Source organism: Ptychodera flava, unplaced genomic scaffold (assembly GCF_041260155.1).
Source record: "Ptychodera flava strain L36383 unplaced genomic scaffold, AS_Pfla_20210202 Scaffold_38__1_contigs__length_1544198_pilon, whole genome shotgun sequence".
Taxonomy (NCBI): domain Eukaryota; kingdom Metazoa; phylum Hemichordata; class Enteropneusta; family Ptychoderidae; genus Ptychodera; species Ptychodera flava.
The window spans coordinates 791307-798555 of NW_027248360.1; the positions used below are offsets into that span (position 1 = coordinate 791307).

At 40.6% G+C, this 7249-nt stretch overlaps 1 long non-coding RNA gene across 1 annotated transcript; it reads left to right on the plus strand.

Annotated features, from left to right (window-relative positions):
- The first annotated feature begins 1980 nt into the window (after nt 1–1980).
- Nucleotides 1981–3137, plus strand: LOC139127865 (uncharacterized). Its single transcript, XR_011551154.1, has 2 exons — nt 1981–2398; nt 2958–3137. It is a non-coding gene; the product is annotated as an uncharacterized lncRNA (long non-coding RNA).
- Nucleotides 3138–7249: the final 4112 nt, after the last annotated feature.

Genomic DNA, 7249 nt, shown 5'->3' on the forward strand with positions numbered 1-7249 from the left:
CACAAGTGACCGTAAACTGAACGTTTTTGACCGGAATGCGACCGGCATTAGGACTTAGTTTTTTTTAACCAACTTTTATGACTGGAAAGCGACCGGCATTATGACTTAGTTATTTTTAACCAACATTTATGCCCGGTTTATGCCTGGATTGCAAATGAAATAGAATTTCTTTATTTTTTATGACCGGTTTGCGCCTGGTTTGTAAATGAAATTGAATTTGACCATTTGGGAATGCCCGATTTATGCCCGGATTGCAAATGAAACAGAATTTTACTCTTTAAGTGACCGGTTTGTGCCTGGTTTGTGAATGAAATTGATTTGACCATTTGGGAATGCCCGATTTATGCCCGGATTGCAAATGAAACAGAATTTTACTCTTTAAGTGACCGGTTTGTGCCTGGTTTGTGAATGAAATTGATTTTGACCGTTTGGGAATGCCCGGTTTATGCCTGGATTGCAAATGAAACAGAATTTGAGTATTTTTTATGACCAGTTTGTGCCTGGTTTGTGAATGAAATAGAATTTGATCATTTCGGAATGCCTGGGAATGGCTGGTGCAAATGAAATGGAATTTGACTCTTAATAGGTGACTGCTTTGCACCTGGTTTTCAAATAAAATAAAATTTGAATATTTTCCCTTACTGAAGATTATTTCTATAGCAAGTTTGCAGCAAATACGCAGCAAGCATAGCTTGCAGGAAGGAGTTGCAGAAGTTTACAGCTAGCTATGACCCTCCCGCAAACCCTTAGATCAATTTGCAGCCAATTTGCAGTAAACGGCTAAGTTGCTGCAAATTTGCTGCAAACAAGATTATTGCTGCAAATATGCAGCAACACATGCTGGACATATTGCCAACTATTGCATTCCAAGGGAGTACAGTGAACCATTGCAGTTTGTGACAGTTCATACTCAAGAAAACAAAACTGACGTTTCATTTATATTTTATATTTATGTATTTTTATAACAGACAATGCACATATAAATTATAATAACTGGTAGATAATGTACAGCTTTTAAAGCACAGTTAAGCTGGTGAAAGCAACAATCTGGTCGGGTAAATTATGGTTGGATCGACAACTGAACTTTTAGGAAAACAAATTTTTAAATCAGGGACTTGTCTGTCTTGCAAGTTAAACCCTGTATTTTCTGTGAATGATACCAAAATGCAAGCAGTTTCGAACGAAATGTGCGTCTGATCATGCTGATGATCTGTGTAAGGACGCGTAGACTTTTGTTACTGCAAATCTGTACCATAAAAGTAACGAGAGAGTGAGAACTTTTCAATGTAGAAACATGCCCCAAGTAAATGTCAATGTTGGTATTAGCATACCTCCATGGTATAAGCAAGGACCCGCTACTACCTTAGCCCTGCGTACAGGTCTGTGTGTTCCGGCGTTACACGGCCTGTAACGCCGGGAACACACAGACCTGTACGCAGGGCTACTACTACCTCAGAGCAGGGCCGTGCTTCAAGCAGAATACGCATCGTCGTAAACCACGCGCCTCTTTACGGCAACAGCTCAGCGCTACCCGTCAAGCGGAGCGGAAATCATTGCTCTGGCAAGCGAGAATGAGAATACGGTACGTGCGTCCCGACGTGCGTACAGTGCCCTATGTACAGTCTGTGTCCCGTCATCGTGAACAAAATCTCGCCTTCTGATGACATTGATGTGAAGGCTTTTGTCCATGTTTTCAGCGCTAGAGTTAGATTGCCGAGCACAAATTTGAGGTTTAGGATTACACTCCATCCCGAGCCGCTGTACGAAAATCCAATATGCTACCTCGCTAACTTTCAACGCGTCCTAAGCCAGCTATGAGCAGCGAGCGTGAGCACTGCAGCCCAGCCGACATGTTTACACACGAGGTCACGCACGCATGGAGGTCACGGTTCATCAAGATCAGTTCGCGCATTGATATTGATTCTTTGTGCTGAAAGAAATTTTACTCTCTTTTGAGTCTTTCTATGATAAAGTATCCATTTTCATTAAACTTATAAATTAAATTCTATATCAAGTATGAAACATAACGGATTGGTGCAGATGTAGAGTCAACTCCAGCGTTTCAAAACGGGACTACATTATCAATCGCGTAATAATTTATAGATCGCACTTCCGTGAACGTCATGAGGCTTGATCGGCGCGAAGTTAGATTTTAGTACCGTCGGCTGTGTACTTGTGATCAGGGAGTTATCTAGTGGACAATTTCGTGATCTTTCTATGGAATCGCCAGTCAAATGATGTCATATTGTTGCAAAAACGTGTATACAGTACCAGGGACAGACAAAGTTCTAAATTTGTGAACGCGAACAGCAGTAAAGATGCCGACTATATTTTCTATGTACACACGGCCCGGAGAGACCTGCAATTACCGGGAATCGTCTGCGAGCCGTTCACAAATGTAAGTCAATGTACCGTCCGTCTGTACGTCGCTATTATCCTTGTATTGCTATGTTTACCTACAGATAAATTTTCATTGAGTATTGATTCATGCTGAATTCACTTTCGTTTCACAACTGATACTTACAGTGATAGCTGTGGAAATGCAGCTATCTGTTGGTGGGTAGCATGTGTCGCTATGCGGGTAATCAAAAGGTCAACCGGGCGGGGGGGGGTGTTGACCTTTGATGACCCGCATAGCGACGCACGCTAGCCCATCCCACCAACAGTATAAAGCTTCGTTTCCACAGCTATTACAGTATAGTGCTGAGATTTTTGCAGATTGTCACCATCGTGTATGCAATAAACAACATACGCGAGCTGTCAGCTGTTGGACATTTTGATCATTATTAATTTAATAACAATCATAAATATTTATGCATTTTTCTACTTCAATTTTTCAACATTTTTTGTCTCATTTTCAAATAACAATTGATTTATTTCATCAAATTGCGATGTTTACAATGTTTGGTCAAACGGTAAAGACTTACACTCTTCCCTGAACGATTTGTATTTTTCAGAATGCATTGCCTGTGCTGGGACAAGAAATTCAGAGAACAGAAAGCCAAATTGCAGCCTTTGACAGTAATGTAAATGTTACATGAAACTTCTTGGGTCAAAAGAAAATCTCTTGAAGACACTTATGTGGCATGAAATGAACGTGGCATATAAAATAAATCATACCACAATTTAAATTTAAACTTTTTTTCTCTGTTGTCTTTTTATATGAAACAATAACTTTATTTGCGCTGACCATTGTTTCTTGTGAAGCTGGTATTTCAGAGCTTAGTTGGATAAAACACATCTTGTGCTGTCCACAATCGGCCTTAAGATTTGTCAGGTTTTCATTCTTAACTGTGTCACTGACATTAGCCATGTCTACACACGTGATTTTACAACATCTGTGTACATATCTGTCACTGATCTGAACTTATTATATTGTTGCAGAAGATATAAATGATGAAACTTGTACAATACAAGAAATTTTGCTGTCGCTTAATTTTGTTGCTTCTTTTGTTTTCAGTATCTGTCATCTATTTAATAATGTATTTACCGGTAGTTTTCTTTCCGTTGCTGAAATTAGTAAAAGTTTATTCCGTAGCTGACTACTATGGAATCATGCCAACTTAATCTTATGAAGGAAATTTTGCGTGTGTAGTTTCAGCAAAGGTGCAGTAACATGCAAAATAATTTGCCGGGCGCTTTCCAGTCATAGGAAAAAAACGGGCATAAAACGGGCACCAGTTTTCTTTTCCATTACCAGGCACTTTCCGGTCACCAACAAAAAAACGGGCATAAGCCGTGCGCCCGTTTTATGACCGTTTTTGGCCATAACCAGGCACTCTCCGGTCATAAAAACGGGCATAAACGGGCGCCATTTTTGTTTTCCAATACCAGGCACTTTCCGGTCACCAAGCAAAACCGGGCATAAGCCGTGCGCCCGTTTTCTGACCGTTTTTGGCCATAACCAGGCACTTTCCGGTCATAAAAACGGGCATAAAAAAACAGGCGCCATTTTGTTTTTCAATACCAGGCACTTTCCGGTCACCAACGCAAAACCGGACATAAGCCGTGCGCCCGTTTTCTGACCGTTTTTGGCCATAACCGGGCACTTTCCGGTCATATAAAAAAAAAAACGGGCATAAAACGGGCGCCATTTTTGTTTTCCAATACCAGGCACTTTCCGGTCACCAACGCCAAACCGGGCATAAGCCTATGCGCCCGTTTTCTGACCATTTTTGGCCATAACCGGGCACTTTCTGTCACAGAAACAAATGGATGACCGTTTTATGACCGGTTTTTTTGCCACAACCGGTCATCTTCCAGTCACCATTATAAACTTTATTTTTTTACACGGGCACTGAACGGGCGCCCGGTTTAGACCGTTTTTGGCCATAACCGGCCGCAAACCGGGCAATAATACCAGGCAAAAACCGGGCACTTTCCGGGCAGATACCGGCCACATACCGGGCACTTTCCGGTCAGCAGATTTGGTAAGGGATATCACAGGCGTGAACCGGCGGCCCGAGGCCCCACGCGGAGCGCCCCGGTCTCGCTCGGCAAGCCGGGCTGTTTGATTTTGACAAGGTCCCTAAGACATTTGTTGTAACTTTAATCTAGATCCCATAGGGGATGAGATGCCAATTTAGGATCAAATTACATTACATAAGCAGTAAAAGTCCTCTTCTCGAACCCCTTCCAACGCCAGTGGTTTATCCCAGTGCAGTTCAACTGTCATCCCTCGGGTCGTGTCGATTTTTGTTAAACAACAGAAAGACTGCATGATACCCTGTATTATCGGGATAAGTTTTCCGTACCACGTGTTGGGCTTAATACATCCGTAGTCACATAGGGTACGATGTTTAGGATTCAAAGCTTGGTATATTTCGTGAGATAAACAGATTACGCCTAACTGTTGCAACCGGGCACCTTGGTAAGGAGCCATCAACAATTTTCTTGTACTGATTTGTATTATTCTGAGAAGTCTCCAGGAAGCAAGACGCGTGTCAACAAACTGTACAAGGTAGTATGCGATCTGGGAAGAACCCATCAGTACTTCCTAGCTAATATAATATCATTGCCATTGACCAACGCTGGATCCTTGGATGAAAGATTCTCTGAAAACATCATCAGTTTATATTGATTTTGTGAGATCCCGCTGTCAGCTCGGGTTAAAGTAAAAAGGCAAAGTTTTACAGAGGGCCTTGTTACAAGATTATAAAGATATCATAGATAGTTAAAGCACGCGCATGTCAACGAAACTCACTACCTGTATATGAAAGATGATTTATCTACAGTTTTATCATCGTACGCACATACCACTTTCTAGACATGAATCTATAACCGCCATGCAAATGTGTAATTCATGATACCAAATCACAGTTAAGATTTTCCTTTAAGTAACACCCCCAAAAAAGAAGTCCAGTTGTCGAAACATTTTCTCAATTCTTCTTGAGCAAATGTATAATACATCATTAAAAATTCTTATTCTTTTGATTGAGTCAACTCTCACTTCGACGTTAGTCGGCATTAAACATTTATGAATAATTAATTACACTGATCTTTCAGACAAAGTGACACCGCTTCTCTCTGGACAAATATAGCTTTATTAAAAGAAAATTTGAATACTTTGCTTTTTGCGGCCAGGAAAGTTGAAAATCCCCCACTGGACCATGATGCATGTTACAATATTTTTTGTTGCAAAACATATTTGAATAAGGGATAGTAATGTAAGAATATTTGTATTATCTTCACATTGTTTGATTCGTAACACTTGCAAATGAGCATGCTCTATATTGCTGCGTAGTAGTCTTGATACGTAAAAGAGTGTTGTCCTGTCTTTGTAGTCTGGTCAGATAAATACATCAAAAGGTTACTTCCTGTCGATGTGCTCTACGCATGTGAAAAAAAAGATGTAATACAAAGCCTAGTTCGATTGACAGGAAGGTGTGGTACTTTCCCTATGGCACAGGATGGGTTGCCTTCATTCAACTTTGAACACGTATGAGTAGCAGTAGCTAAAATGTATTCACCCAAATGAACTGCTGTTACCGTGTGATGAGGGTTATAGTTCCCTTTTATTAAGCCGAGGCCCGTGCGTTGCCAAAATACCTCAAAAATCTGTTAGGCCGTAGACCGAGGGAATAGTACGGCCGTGAGGGGCAATAAACGGGCATTGTAACACGAATAAAGACCAGGCAATAGGTGTTTTGTAAAACTCCTCATACCATAGATGCAGTTCACATTTCCTTCCCAAGGGGTTGGCGGTGGCAGGGGAGTCTTAGTGTCAGCAAAGGTTTTGTGTCGCTATAATTTTATTTGAATTCGTTTGGCTTTGATATATATGTATTGCCATTAAAGTTTTATACTACCAACAGCTTTGTCTTTTGGACTTACGTTGACACTGGTGTTGCAAAGATTTCTTTCTCTCTTCACTGTGTCATGTATTTGTCATTTGACAATCTTATGCGAAGTTTTATCAATGACATTTTGTTGCGTCTATTATCTGATGCGTTTGATTGCCTTATACGCCAAAGCAAGCAAGGTTGCGTTACTAATCCGTGGACGCTGTCACCAGTCACCGGATTAACTTTTGACATAGTTGACATTAATCACACCAGCAAGGGTAAAACAGAGGCATCATGCTTTGGTGCCTTAGGCAATAACACGCATGATAAAACAGCGTGGGATTATTACGGGACAAATACATGACACTGTCCAGGAAGTGAAGAAGAACAACAAAAAATCTAAGAAAACCAGTTCTATAAGACCAAGAAATTGTAGGTAGGTAGTATATATCTTTATTGGCAGTATCATAATCCAACATATTAAAAATAAATAAACAATAGCAACAAGAAAGCTGTGCTGAGACCAAGACACCCCTTCCTTGTCCCATTCCTGGGGCGGGCATATGAAATGCCCTTATGGCCATACTGATGTTATTCCATCTTGTCGTTTTTCATGTACATTAATCTATATGAACTGTATCTGGTCAGAGTGGTGACAGTTATTTCACAAAGTAGAAGCAAAAAATGTCCGTAATATACTGTATATCGTCTCCGGTTTCACTTCAATTTGTTGTTGTCAACAGACTATTCAAGTTCCCACACTGTTGGAATGGAAAATCTTACTTTTTTACAAGGCTAAATGCTTTTAACAATCCACGTTGTTTCATTGCTTTAGACAACTCGCCGCTCACGGTTTATGTGACCGGACACTTTTTCAAGAAGTTTTCCTACAGAAATAGTCTTTCAAAAAGATACCTGCTGAAGTCAGAAAAAGGACAATTTCAAGAGGACAATATACTTATCTG